Source organism: Lactuca saligna, chromosome 7, assembly GCF_052625555.1.
Source record: "Lactuca saligna cultivar CGN05327 chromosome 7, ASM5262555v1, whole genome shotgun sequence".
Lineage (NCBI taxonomy): Eukaryota > Viridiplantae > Streptophyta > Magnoliopsida > Asterales > Asteraceae > Lactuca > Lactuca saligna.
The window spans coordinates 82,390,229-82,405,797 of NC_136423.1; the positions used below are offsets into that span (position 1 = coordinate 82,390,229).

A 15,569-nucleotide genomic window follows, 5' to 3' on the forward strand; every position below is an offset into this window, starting at 1 on the left:
TTCCCATCGACCTAATGCTAGTTTCTATTAAAAGCTTTGATGTTATGATTGGCATGGATTGGTTGAGTCCCAATCATGCAGATATCCTTTGTTATGAAAAAGCCATCCGTCTTAATCTCCCATCTGACCAGACTCTCATGATCTACAAAGATAAACTTAGTTCCAATCTTCGTATCATATCTTGCATCAAAACTCCAAAGCTTCTATGAAAGGAGTGTCATGCATTCCTAGCTCATGTAATCAACGAGAAAAAAGAAGTTAAAGACCTCGATAGCATCCCCCAAAATCTGCAACTTTCCTAACGTCTTTCCCAAAGAATTCCCGGGAATTCCTCTCGAACGTCATGTCGAGTTTCGCATCGACCTAATTCCTGGAGCTAATCCTGTAGCCAAATCTCCATATCACTTAGCTCCAGCAGAAATGCAGGAGTTATCCAGTCAGCTTAAAGAGCTACTCGACAAAGGGTTCATCCGACCGAGTTCCTCACCCAGGGGAGCCGCGGTGTTATTTTTGATGAAGAAAGATGGATCCTTTCGGATGTGTATAGACTACCGCGAGTTGAACAAGTTGACAGTCAAAAACCGTTATCCTCTTCCTCGAATAGATGACCTCTTCGATTAACTTCAGGGAGCCAGCTACTTCTCGAAGATAGACCTTAGATTAGGGTACCATCAACTTCGATTTCATGAGAATGATGTTTCCAAGACAGCATTCAGGACTCGATATGGACACTACGAGTTCGTAGTGATGCCCTTCGGTCTAACCAATGCACCGACGGTGTTCATGAACCTGATGAACCGGGTGTGTCGTCCTTTTCTGGACAAGTTCGTCATTATCTTCATTGACGACATACTTGTCTATTCCCGAAGTGAAGAAGACCAGAAACAACACTTGAGGTTAGTGTTAGAAACACTTAGAATGGAGAAACTGTACGCAAAGTTCTCCAAATGCGAACTATGTATTCGGAAGGTAGCTTTCCTTGGTCACGTGGTAAGTGAGGAGGGTATACACGTGGACCCATCCAAAATCAAGGCAATAGAGAATTGGCCGGCACCGAAGACACCCATAGAAATCCGTCAATTCTTGGGTCTCGCTGGCTACTATCGCAGGTTCATCCAGAATTTTTCCAGAATCGCCAAACCCTTAACCACTCTGACACAGAAAGGTGTACCCTTCTGTTGGAGTGAGAAGTTAATTATACGACTCATGATATGGAGCTAGGAGCAGTGATCTTCGAACTGAAGATTTGGAGACATTATCTCTACGGAACCAAGTGCACAATCTTCACCGACCATAAAAGCAGGCAACACATCTTCAATCAGAAAGACTTAAACATGAGGCAACGACGATGGGTAGAGCTACTCAGTGACTACGAGTGCGAAATCCGCTACCATCCCGACAAGGCTAATGTGGTAGCAGATGCCCTTAGCCGAAAGGAGAGTTCAAGCCGGAAGGCGAAAGACACTGAAAATGACCATCTATTCCCACTTATTCGCACAGATCCGAGAAGCCTAGTTGGAAGCCCTAAAACCAGAGAACGTGTTGAGCGAAGCCTCGAGGGGAATGAATAAGAAACTTGAGATCAGAACTGACGGAGTCTACTGTTTCATGGATAGAATCTGGACCCTAAAGTTTGGAGGTTTCAGAGAAGTTGTCATGAACGAAGCTCACAAGACCAAATACTCTGTTCACCCAGGTTCGGATAAGATGTACCTGGATCTCAAGAAACAATACCGGTGGCCAAACATGAAAGCCGTAATCGCAAACTTCGTGGGCAAGTGTCTGACTTGCGCCAAGGTAAAGGTCGAGTATCAGAAGCCCTCGGATCTATTCCAGCAGCCCGACATACCTGAATAGAAATGGGAGATGATTACCATGGATTTCATTACCAAGTTACCCAGATCTCCAAGTAGGTACGATACCATTTGGGTCATTGTCGATCGTTTGACAAAATCCGCTCACTTCCTTCCGATTAAGGAATCATTCAAGATGGAAAGACTTACGCGAACCTACATCCAAGAGATTGTCCGACTGCACGGTCTACCTGTGTCCATTATCTCCGATTGAGATAGCAAGTTTACCTCAAGATTCTGGCAGTCCCTTTAGAAAGCTCTTGGAACCAAGCTGGATAAGAGTACAACTTATCATCCTCAGACAGACGGACAGAGTGAGAGAACCATCCAAACCCTGGAGGATATGCTGAGAGCATGTGTCATTAATTTCGGAAAGTCGTGGGACACCCATTTACCCTTAATCGAGTTCTCGTATAACAACAACTACCACACCAGTATCAAGGCTACCCCATTCGAAGCCCTCTACGGTTGTAAGTGCAGATCCCCTCTATGTTGGGCCTAGGTAGGGGACACGTAGCTAGCCAAGAGTCGAGTCCCCGATAGTGATCTCACTGGTCCTGAAATCATCTGCGAAACCACCGAGAAAATCATCCAGCACTACTAGAAAAAAGACCTTTAATGACACGCTTTTTACGACACGCGATAATTAACGATACGCAAAAGGACGTGCCCTTAAAATAGTGTCATCTCTCCAAAAAATTTAAGGATTTACGTCACACTTTATTGCGTGCCCTTAATTTAGTGTCTCAAGAAAAAAATTAAAAACACGGAGGGCGCTTTATCTTAAACGCGCGTCGTCTGTACCTGTCGCTTTATAATTTTAATGAAACGCGCTTTTAGTATATAAGGGGGGAAATGAAATCCCCAAAATTTTGAAAACCCGCCTTTTTTTTTCTATCTTCTATCTATCTTTCATCTCCAACCTAACAAGGACGAGTATTGCACTCTTGATTTCCCTAACTCTTTCTCATTTTCTGATTCAAACTTGAAAGACTAGAAAAAAAATCTATCAATTTTGAAGCCTAAAGAATCACAACCCCCTATCAATTTTGAAAAAAAATCTATCAATTTTGAACACAGACCTACCCACAATGTTTTTCACCGGAAGTCTCTTTCGTCTCCACACCCTTGATATCTCTCCATCGCTTCCCGGAGGAAATCTCAGGTTGTTTTCAGCTTTGGGGTTTTTCGATTTCATCATTTTCCCGAATTTTCAGCTCTCGATTCTTACCTTCTTGTTCTAATCTTACCCTTCGATTCCACCCCACCCTCCTAATCTCACTGATTTCTTCATTTTCAATGGGATCTCTTTCTTTGTGAGTTTTCTTTTCACGTCACAACAGTTGATCACCGAAGAAGCAATTTTCCAAATCTTTTTGTTGTTAATCAAAATTGCGTGTATGGCGATCAGATTCACTGTTTCTTACTCCGGCTACGTGGCCCAAAACCTAGCCACCGCCTCCAAAAAATCCAATACATGCCGAATTTTTCATGAGGTTTTTTCTCGTCCTCGTATATTCCAGAATCCCGACCGACATCCCGTCGTCGTGTACGGTCCGGCAGCAACGGCGGGTTCAAGGTGTTCGGTTTTAGCGTATGCCACTCTCGCATGTGATTTTCTTGGCATTGAGACCTCCTCCAAACCTTCTCCCCTCGTTGTTGGATTGATCTCGTTGGTAAAGTCAACGGCTACCAGTGGTGGCGTTGGTAGTGGTTCTGGGGTTTTTGGGATTTCGCCGTTGAAGTCGTCTTCCATGATTCCGTTTTTCTAAGGGTCGAAGTGGCTCCCATGTAACGAGATTAACAGTACCAAGGTTGATAAAGGCGGTACTAGCCTGACGAAGTCCAATCAGACTACTACTGATTGCGTGAAAACCTGCAATGTTGCAAGTACCAAAATCATCGTTGAGAGGAACAATTGGTTTTCAAAACGATTAAGTGTTTGCTCCGATGATGCTAAGGCTGCCTTCACCGCTTTGAGTGTCAATATCTTATTCCGATCGCAATTGGCTGAACCAAGATCCATCCCCTCTGCATCCATGAGCCCTACCCTTGATGTGGGTGATTGCATAATGGCCGAAAAGGTATAATCCCAATTCTAACCTTATTACACACTATATGAATGATGGTTGCCAATTTCGCCATTTTTGGCTTTTCAATTCACAGAGTGATTGTATGCAAGATTTTGAGTTTTTGCCTGTTATTGATTTAGGTTTCATACATCTTTCGGAAGCCAGAAGTTTCAGATATTGTGATCTTCAAGGCTCCTCCCATTCTTCAGGTGCGATTTAACTTCTTGATTATAAGTATCTTTGATTAGTTCTGTGTTTTGTTGTTTTCTCATTGTCTTGTATCAATAATCTTGTAGGAATTTGGCTACAGTTCTGGTCCTGTATCAAGATTACAATCCTTATGATTTTTGTGATGTGATGATGCAGGGGTCCACTTCCGGTGAAAAACATTGTGAGTAGGTTATATGCAGTGATTAGGTTAATTTACTCATAGTTTTGATTATTTTTTTTATCATCATGTCCAGGTCCCTTCTCTACTGTGTTCCGTGAAATGATACCCTCCTACATTATGCAGCCATGTTGTATAATCTTAGCCATTACACCTGCAAATTCAGATTTGGCAAACTCAGATGCACTTCAAATGGATGGGATTGTTGATCCTGATGGTAATTATCAAATATACTATGCTTTGTTAATGGTAATTATCAGGAGTTCCATTTGTAATTCACATAGCATTTCAATTTTGAGTAGCTAAATGCTTATGATAATATATATATATATATATATATATATATATATATATATATATATATATATATATATATATATATATAGGGTAAAGTGAATATACCTAACAACCTTATATAAGCTTAGGTACCTAACCATATTATACTACATTGTTTTGCATTATATTTCCATTGCAATCGTCTAAGGTTCTTAAACTTCAACCCTTAACTTGATTTACTTCCAAGATTTTCAAACATTCACCATTATATTCCTCCTACACCATTTGATTTGCAACGGTAGTATATGAAGCCCACCCGGGGGTCTCCGATAGAAAGACGTCATTTGAAGGAAGATAATGGTGAAGGTCTAAAGATTTTGGAATCAATCAAGTTATGAGGTTGAATTTTAAAAACTTTGGGTAATTACAATGCATATATGATACAAAATTACATAGTATGATGTGGTTAGGTACCTAAGCTTATATAAGGTTGTTAGGTATATTCACTTTACCCATATATATATATATATATATATATATATATATATATATATATATATATATATATATATATATATTTTCAGATTGGATCTTCACTTGGATTTGAAGATGGAGAGTTTGAATCTTCCAAAATAATTCGCCCTGCTGCTTTGTTTTATCACAATGAGGATGATTCCTTCTATTTTGTTGACTCAGAGGTATTCATTTTTAAATGAATAATTACAAATATATTGATGGGGATATAGTCTTATTATGGTTTTTACTTTTCATATGATGAAAGAATCATGCTATAAGGAGAGCTGATAAGGGGAGCAGGACAGTTGAGAGATTATATCAAAAACCTAATGTCAGTGAGACAAAAAGTAGTTTAGTGACTTGGATCATTGATAAACTTTAGAGTGCAAAAGACATTCCTTCAAATTCCGAGGAAGTTGATCCTAAATTACATTTTTACCCCTGGCATCTTCTCAAGTCATTGGAAAATTACCACATCTTACATGTCATATTTTAATTAACATGATATACTGTTAATCTGCTATCTAATGTTTTCATGCAGTTTTGAAACTTTATGGGTCATGGATCTGTCATCTGGTATCATTCAAGAAGTGGTCAAAGGTTTGACTTCTATTGTGTACATATTCTTTTGATGTTTCTAGGTTAATTATGATGTTATTTAATAATTTTTTTTTGTGGTGTGAACGATCTTCAAAGATTATAGAGATCTGTGGACAGTCGATAAAGGAGAAATCATCCCTCGTAAAAGAAATACTGCCTAGTCAGCAGCTACCACAAAATAATTTCTCAGTGGAGGGTATTTCACGTGCGGGTCTGCTTTATTTTGTGGTAACTTTTCAGGACAATATCGTAATTTGTGACACAGGTAAAATTAAATATTTTCCTTTTGTTTTAATTGATGAACTACAATATCCTCTAAGAAACAAGAGTGTTTAGATGGTCAGGTGGTGCGGAAATACAACAAAACTTGTGAGCCAATGACAAGCTTTGAGTTTTCAAATTTTGGAATGCTAGGATTGCCATACTGGTTGTTGCCCCTTATGAAATCAGCTTATGATATGAGCTCTGTTTTTATGATATGAGCTCTGTTTTTCACATGGTCTAGGACAACTAATTGCTTAGGATGGTAACTGGGTTGTCTTTTCGTGCCCTCCTTTGATACACCATAAAGGCATGAAGATTCTCTCTCTCTCTCTCTCTCTCTCTCTCTCTCTCTCCAAATTCTAAAACAAACAACAACAGGTAAATAGATGCCAACATTTTGTTTAAAATTCTGTGAACATTGAAAAAAAACGAGGTCGATAGTGCCTTTTTCATGAGATTTTCAAAAGTTGAATAAAATAAAAAAATAAACAAGGGTAATATTGTAATAGGAAGGGTCTTAATACATAAAGTGACCAACCTCTCACTTAGCACGACAAGTCATTTTGATTTTATTTAGTAAAAAAGAAACAACCTTATCAATCTACATGCATTTAGTCATGTACTGCTGTCCCACAATTTGTCATCATAGAAGAAGACCCTGTTGTCCCACAAGGGTAATATTGTAATAGGGTTGCTTTATATGTCATCATAGAAGACCCTGTTGTCCCATAATTTGTAACAATTTGTATTATCATTATTTGATTTTAATAATAATTTGTTTTGTTTTATTGTTGAGGTTATAGACTGATAGTCTTACTTTTCATGTCATTATTATTTATTTATTTATTTATTTTTTTTTGCAGTTTCTTGCAGAAACTTTGGATGTTGTTCAAGACATTGATTGGGTCATTTCTCTTGGAAATGCTTTTGCAAAGTAGTATGAGCTTTATACATATGATGATGAGCATTCTGCACTACTTCACAGGTATGATCTCATTATCATTATCATTACATTTTTTTAATTAAATTATCTTATTGAGAGTATTCTTCTCCTACAAATGTCTTGGTATACTTCTTCAGAAAGTTGATAACATGACTTATGTTCGTGATAAAATCGTCTGGATGTACAGACAAGCAAATAATCTAGATTTCAAGTATTCCAGCACCTTGATAATTATTACATTGCTATGTTTCACATTTAACCATGTTTTCTAATATTGTTTTGGTTGAACATGTTATTCCTAAAATTTTAAAAGATTCTTGAATTGTGACTCACCCCTGCAGCTTTCTGAATGCAGGCTTATTTTGGTGCTGGATTAAGTGGAGTTCTGGCTTGGTGTATGGGAGTGGGAAGGAACCAACCCAATGCCCCCGGAGTTCTGGCACCTTCCATCTTTACTTCCTATGTATCCAGGTTAATCTACTCGTATTTATTCATGTCTCAAAGTGTGTATTCCAATATCAGGTATCATGATTTGTGTATTTATAAAATTTTGAAATAGGGTCTTGTTCAATGCTTTAGCTGTGTTTGCTCTAAGGGAGATCAACTTATCAAAAGTAAGTTACTGTTTCACCCTTTTATTTAATATTTTTGTGATTGAATGAAAGTCTTAATGAAAGTAATTGACAACCCTTTCTCTGTAAAATGATGTTGTGATTGTGGGAGAGGTGTTGTGTTTTTCTCTGTTGCTAGGTAACCTTCTCAACAACAACATTCTACTTAAGCAGGTGAGTAATCAAGATTAAGGGAGACTTGTAATCCTGTTTGACATTCCTTTCTAGTAAGAAACAGAGTTGTATGATTATTTGTTAGTTTTATATGAATGTATAACCCATGTTAGCAATGTATTATTTTTGTTTAACATTTGAATGATTCTTTGTATGACATTACAATTTGTGCAATTAATTTTATTTTTTTAGTATGAAATTTTATTTTATATTATGCAATGGATTGTATTTTTTGTATATGGTATTTTATTTCTATTATGAGAAATTAAATGCAAATTTAATTTAGAAACTAATAAATATATAAATTTATTTTTTTTAAACATTTAAATTTACGATACGCAAAAATGTGTGTCATCTTCATTTATGACATGGCCTTTCTTGACAGGGGCTTTCTTGATACGCATTGCGTGTCATTAACACGCGCGTCGTAAGGTTACGACACGCGAATGCGTGTCATCTTCCTTTATGACAGGGCCTTCCTTGATACACATTGTGTGTCGTAAACGCGCGTCGTAATTGCGCGTCGTAAATGAGCGTCGTAAATGCGCGTCGTCTCTCTTTATGACAGGGCCTTCCTTGACACGCATTTGAGCGTCATCTGAGCCTTTTACGACGCGCAATGAGCATCGTAAAAGGCTGTTTTTCTAGTAGTGTAGATCCGAGAACAACTGAAAGCTTCACGAGACACACAGAAGAGTTATGCTGATAAATGACGGAAACCATTAGAATTCCAGGTAGGAGATCGTGTCATGTTGAAGGTCTCGCCCTGGAAAGGCATGATACGCTTTGGAAAGTGTGGGAAACTTAACCCGAGGTACACAAGACCTTTTGAGATCCTCGCTAGGATCGGTCCTGTAGCCTACAAACTCCGACTACCTCAAGACTTTAGCAACATCCATGCTGTCTTCCACGTCTCAAATATTAAAAAGTGTCTATCCAAAGAAACCCTCATGATCCCTCTTAACGAGATCGAGATCAACGAAAACCTGAACTTTGTGGAAGAACGGATCAAAATCATGGATCGAGAGATCAAGCGTACGAAACAAAGTCGCATCCCGATAGTGAAGGTTCGTTGGAATGCCAAGAGGAGACCCGAATTCACTTGGGAGGCGAAGACTCGATGAAACATAAATATCTGCATATCTTTTCAATTCCATGATTTGTATCTTAATTCTAAATTTCTGGACGAAATTCCCTCTAACGGGGGAATAATGTGACAATCCGAAAACTTTCCGTCACTGTAACCCGTTTCTGTCAGTAAAACTGTTGCGTTCCAATTTTTCTGTTAACTTTTGTTTTAAATTAATTAAATTGGGACGTCTTATTTTGACATCATAAGTGTCGGAACACAATGAAAACATGTGAAAACATCCCAAATTTATATTTGGAAAATTTCTATTTTCGACCACGTCGGATTACGACAACTTAATCGAGTACGACCAAAAGCACTGTTTAACGTCAGTATCGGGTAGAATTCCACCGGGTGTCAAACTCAAACCATATTTAAAGTTGAAAGGACCTCATTTGAAGCCTTTTTACTCTCTCTCACTACTCTCACTCTACAAATCCAAGTTTTTATCCGAAATCACCCATTTCAAGCTCCAATTTGGTGAGAAATCCATCCTAGGTCATAGTGTATCATGTTTAGCTTTCAAATTCATGTCTAAATCATTCAAAAGGACCAAATACATGTGTTTATGGCCCAGGAACACCCCAAAACCGCAAACACACATAAATGGGGTTTTGTAGCCCCAAAACCCTTCCAAACCACTTCTGGAGCTTAGATATGACTTAGGGTCTTACATGAATGGACTTGGAACACCAAAATCTTAACATTTGTGCAGTAAACATGAGTTTACAATCCAAGAACATGCTTGGACCGTAAACACCTCTTCAAGGGCCGCAAACACCTTTTAAGGTGTTAAGATGCCCCTTAAACACCTCCTAAGCCTTGGAACAATGTCTAGAATCAACCACCATTGTGTTAGGGACCTTAAACGTGAAAGAAAACCACCCCTTAGGAGATTACAACCGTAAACCCCCGAAGGAATGGTTCCTGGTCCGTAAACTCCTATAAAGTGGTCAAATGGTGCCTTAACTTCTTTCCACGGCTTGTACTTTGGACTAGAAATACTTGTGCTTAACCTAGGGACACCAAAACACATAAGGAAAGGGTATATGTGAGTTTACGGCCATACAATCCTAATTTACAGCCGTAAACTCCTTGAAATGGTCCCTTTGATGGTTTAATTCCTCCCAATGCCTTAGAACTGAACGTAGCATCATCCCACAAGTGTTGTAAGACCATTTAGCAACCAAGAACCCACCACCCATGAGTTTACGGCTGTAAACTCATGGGGATATGGTCTTAGGGCCACAATCTCCATTAGGAATTTACTCTTGAAGAGCAAACTCCATATTTAGGCCATACACCCCCCTTAGATGCTACCCGGATCACTCCAAACACTTGAAATGAAGTGTTCTCGTGTCTCGGAGTGTATATTCTTATCTAATTAGTAGTTCAAAGTCTAATTAGATACAATTATGCATCTCTTCATATTACATAGGAACCTCACGTGTACTCAAGCCCCGAACTGACACTTAGCATCCTAACCGGAACATCTATCGTCTGGTGAGTTCATACCCCTACACTTTTTCCATGTTTTCAATGTTTTCAGGGGGGAATACATGCAAAATTACAAGAATATCTTGTACTCAAACTTATGATTTCTTATGAAATGTTTCACATTCTGTATGCTTTTAACACTGGAAACCCTATTAACCAATAGTTTAACTTGCAGAGTTAGTTTTCAAACTATTTGTGAAACTCATTATAAAATGCTATATTTTATATTTCACAAATGTTTTTCCACGTTATTATTGTTAAAAGCATCAACTTCATAACTTCGATACGTCCTTGGTAACACTCCCCTATATACGAGAGTGAAGGACTACACAACATGATTTTCTAACGTCCTCGGTAATAGTCCCTGGATACGAGACTGGAGGACTAAACAATAGGATTTTCTAACATCCTTGGTAACACTCCCAAGATACAAGAGTGAAGGACCAATTTCATTAATCTTAAGATTGGAGACATGTCCTTGGTAACACTCCCCCGGATACGAGAGTGTAGGACTACCCTTGTAACCAAAATCTCCTGGAGGGAGAACGTGACTTGAATGTATAGATCTATACGGGATTGACTACCCTGCACCTGGCTGCTAGCTATAGTCGGACCGATAGGTCTACGGGTGACAAAAGTCATATCAACGATATTAGCCTAGTATGAGCCTTATCCAGTCTAATTTATGGTTATGGAACTCGCAACTTAGATTATGAAAACTTTTTCTACTTATTTATTAGTTTTATATACCTGTTAAAACTAATGCACTTTCAAGGATAACCAGGTTTTCAGAATACTTATCTTAACACTGCAAATATGGTAGATACTTGTACAATGCATTCCGAATCGATAACCAACTACGAACTTTTGAGGAAAATAAGGTTTTTTCCAAGAATAACTGAACTGTTCATAAACAAATTGTATAACAAACAGATAACCAAACTTTCTTATAAGAAAATATGAGATTTTCTTGGATAACAATTTTTTTTGGAAAACTTAGTGAAACTTGTTCATTTTCAGAAACAAACCGCTTATGAACTCACCAGCTTTATGCTGATATTTTTCAAAATTGCTTGTATTCTCAGGTCCACATTAGACAGGTACCCCGCGATCTTTTGGAGAAGCCGGAGCGTTTTAGCAGACTCGTCTTTACTTTTGTTCCTTTTGGATGTATATATATCTATAATTGTTGAGTATTTGAGATATTGAAACTGATATGGCATATTTGGTTATTTAGGGAAGCCTTTTTAGGGTTAATCATTTTATGATTCCCTACGGTGCCTTTACAGTAGAAGTTCTTAATCGAGCTCTGCTAAGGCATTGGTTTTATATTAGGCATTTATTTTATATTTATGGTAGATATTTATTGTTCCCTATAAATAATCATTAGGTTTACTTTTGGTGTAAGTTTTTTTTACCAAATTAGGGTTTTTCTCTGTACGTTCATGAGATAATCAATATACAAAAACCCTTTATCAGATTACTTGCATATTATGGTGATTGATTCTTGATTGTTCATGATATTCCACATTCGTCATCGCAGATTCATATCCAACAAGTGGTATCAGAGCGGGTTCTTGTAGATCTTAGTGATTATTGCAAGAATCGATCTTGTTTTTGACGAAATTTTATCTTGAATCTCACCTTGTTCTTCAAGTTTTGTAAGTTTTCTGAAAAGAAAAAGTCTAATATCTCGTTTTATTGCAAAATCTTATTCAGATCTATTATCTTCTACCCATTCTATCATATGATCTGTTCTTGACTCGTGTTCTGGAAGAGAGTTAGAAGAAAATTTTGTGTTTGTTTGAATTTTCGTGTTCAGACCTACTTTATCTCTCTAAAATCCATCTCAGATCTGTTTGCTTTCACTAAAAACCCTTTCAGATATGTTTTTCTCTCTCTAGAATTCTCATCAGATCTACTTTCTCTCTCTTCAAGTTTTCTTTCTTGTTGAAGATTAAATGGCGGATTATAAGGTGTTAAAAGAAATTAAGAGACTAGGATTAAAAGTTACAGATCCAAAGTTTCGTCTTAAAGAAGGATATTTGTTTTGGGATGTTCCTGAACAATCTATGTAGAAGAATGCCATTGAGATGTATAATCTCTATGTTGACGAGAAGATTGGTGATTTTACACAGATCTCTAGTGGTGGATTTAAAAGTAATTGTGTAGAGCAAGATAAAGATTTGTTAAAACAATTTATTATCATCAAAGAATACTTACTTTTGAAGCATATAGAACAAAAGTCAGAGAAAGAAAGAAAAGAAAAAGAAGATGTTCTTGAAGAAGTTCTTGATGTTCTTCAAGTTTCTGAAGAAAAAGCGACTCCAGATGTTCTTGTTGAGGGGGAGTCAAGTGTTTCAAGTTTTTCAGTAGCTTCACAGTCCGAATCTAGTTGTTCTGAAGAAGAATCTCAAAGTAAATCTTCTGAAATCGTGAAAGTGAAGGAGATTTGTTATATTGGAACAACTACAGATGATCAGATTCAAAAAGATGAAAAGGTTGTTCAGATCAGAAATTTGTTTCTGAAGCCTAGAAATCAGAAAAGAAGAAAGAAGAAGAGAAAGAACAAGAGTAATATGAAGATAGTTTGGATGCCCAAGGTACAAGTGCCCAATGCTTGTGAAAAAGTTGAAGTCAATAATGTTCAAAGAAAATTTCATTCAGGTGAATATGTTAAGAGTTGGAGAAAATAGAAGCAGTTATGCAAGAAACCAATAGTGTTCGGTTGGTTTAATGAATTTTTTGGAAGTTTTTGTTTTCCAACTAAGAAGCGGGTATTATTTTCAGAGGATGATAGATTTTCTTCAAATAACTAGGTATGCAAGAAACCAAGTTCAAACTTGAACCTTAAATGGGTACCAAAAGTCCCATAAAAGTTATGTCCTATATCAAAAAAAAAAAAAAAAAAAAAAAAAAAAAAAAAAAAAAAAACGATACATGGACAAATATTGGTGAAATTTGAAATTTGATGGATTTCGTTCAAAGATATGAAATTTTGTTGAAGGAATCATTTTTTATTGATTTTTTAAGTGTTGGAATTGACAAAAGTTGAAAATGTTGACAAAGATGGGCTTAAAAGGACATTTTCTGCAGAAAGGGGGTCAAATTCTGACATGTTGCAGTGAACAGTAGATACAAGCTATCATATGTACTTTTAGCAGGGGCTGGTTCATAACTTTGAAGAAATAAAAGCTTAATTCAAAAGACCAAGTTTTGGGCTGCATCTAATTCTTCACTTATTCTTTAGGGGTCAATTCGGTAACTATGATGAAATATGATTCACATTCTTTGCAAACTGGTATCGACGCACCAACCAACCAAAAAAAATGATGTTCGATCGCTGAAGCAGTTCTTGATTTGTTCAATGGAGTACAGAGGCGAAACTCAAAGACGCGAACCTTACAACTCATAGAAGCGAACTTCACGAATAAGAACCGAACTCAAGTTAAGAAGCAAAACCCAGATTAAGAACCGAACCTCACAATTAAAGAACCGAACTCTCTATTAACAACCGAACCCATAAGAACCGAACCCGAAACTACTGTTCGCAGCTGAACATTCGGTCTATTTCAGTTCATCCTTCTCTGAGGGCTTTCGATCCTTAATTAAGCTTTCGGTCCTTGATTAGCTTTCGGTTCATGAACAACTGATTGGGAGCGAATCTGCAATTCACTTTCGGTCCATATACATTTGAAATTGGAGCGAGAGTCAAGGTGTCGGCACTTTTCTGTATCGACGTTCGCTTGCCGGTACATCACGCTCGTGTTTGAAATTGGTTCGCTTTGGGTGTCGGAACTTTTGTGTATCAGCATCACCTGTAAAAGAAGATTCGCAAACGAACTCGTAGCAATCGGAATTCATCAAGATCGCAAAGTCATTCAGTTCTTGGCTGTTAAAATTGGATCTTGCAGTTTTAAAATCGAAATCGAAAAATCGACTCTTTCATACTTAACAGGTCTCGTAATTAATAATCTTTATCGACCTATCTGGTATCACGATTTTTCTTCCATCGCAACTGACATTGGAGATTTGTGATAAGGAACGGGAATTCAAAGGTAAATCTAATCAGGATAGACAGTCGGAACGGAAATAGAGAGATTGTGTTTCAGAAATCCAAAATCAGATCTTATGGTTCGCTGTCTTCTGAAATCGTTGCACTGGAAGTTTATTTTCTTCGATTTTGACTTTTGAAAGTCATAGAAGCATCGTTCTCTAATTGAGCGAAGAAGATGACTAAAAGTATCAATTCCGGTCCCTCATTATTTACAAACTTTACAGTTTCCACCCCTCTTGGAAGATGCCACTTATTTCAGCGTTAAATTGAAGATATGGGATATATTTTCATTCTTAGCCGCCTGACTTTCAGAAGTTCACAGATTTAATCGCCTATCCAAATTTCTTTTCAAATTTTTGGATTTTTATCACCTTTTACCCCTTCTTACCAAAATACTTTCATTTCCAATCTTTTTCTTTGGTCTTATTCTTTTTAAACCCTTCTAAAATAATTGCTTCTTATTCTATTCTTTTGTCTAAATTTAAATATTGGAAAATACAAAATTAATTTTTGTTATTTTTCCGGTTTTAATTTTTGAGAAATGGGTTTATTCTAACGGGATTTATTTCATCATATCTGACGGGTTTTGAAGATTGTTGGTTATACTTCTTAACTTTCCGGATTCTCTCCATGGTATTTGTTGAAGATTCAAGGGGGAGTGATGATTATTCAAGGGGGAGTTTGTATTTGGAAGATTATTTTTATTTCTCTCGCTTCGAAGACCCCATGTACTGATGATTCTCACAATTTAGGGGGAGAGATGCCAAGAAGATCGGAAATCGTGATCTTCATCAGTTTCAACATCTAGGGGAGATTGTTGAGTATTTAAGATATTGAAACTGATATGGCATATTTGGTTATTTAGGGAAGCCTTTTTAGGGTTAATCATTTTATGATTCCCTACGGTGCCTTTACAGTAGAAGTTCTTAATCGAGCTCTGGTAAGGCATTGGTTTTATATTAGGCATTTATTTTATATTTATGGTAGATATTTATTGTTCCCTATAAATAATCATTAGGTTTACTTTTGGTGTAAGTTTTTTTTTTACCAAATTAGGGTTTTTCTTTGTACGTTCATGAGATAATCAATATACAAAAACCCTTTATCAGATTACTTGCATATTATGGTGATTGATTCTTGATTGTTCATGATATTCCGCATTCGTCATCTCAGATTCATATCTAACAAT

The 15,569-nt window shown here is 37.1% G+C and overlaps 1 pseudogene; it reads left to right on the forward strand.

The window, feature by feature from the left end:
• The first annotated feature begins 3,096 nt into the window (after positions 1-3,096).
• On the forward strand, positions 3,097-6,907 carry LOC145007094 (thylakoidal processing peptidase 1, chloroplastic-like; annotated as a pseudogene).
• The last annotated feature ends 8,662 nt before the right edge of the window (positions 6,908-15,569 follow it).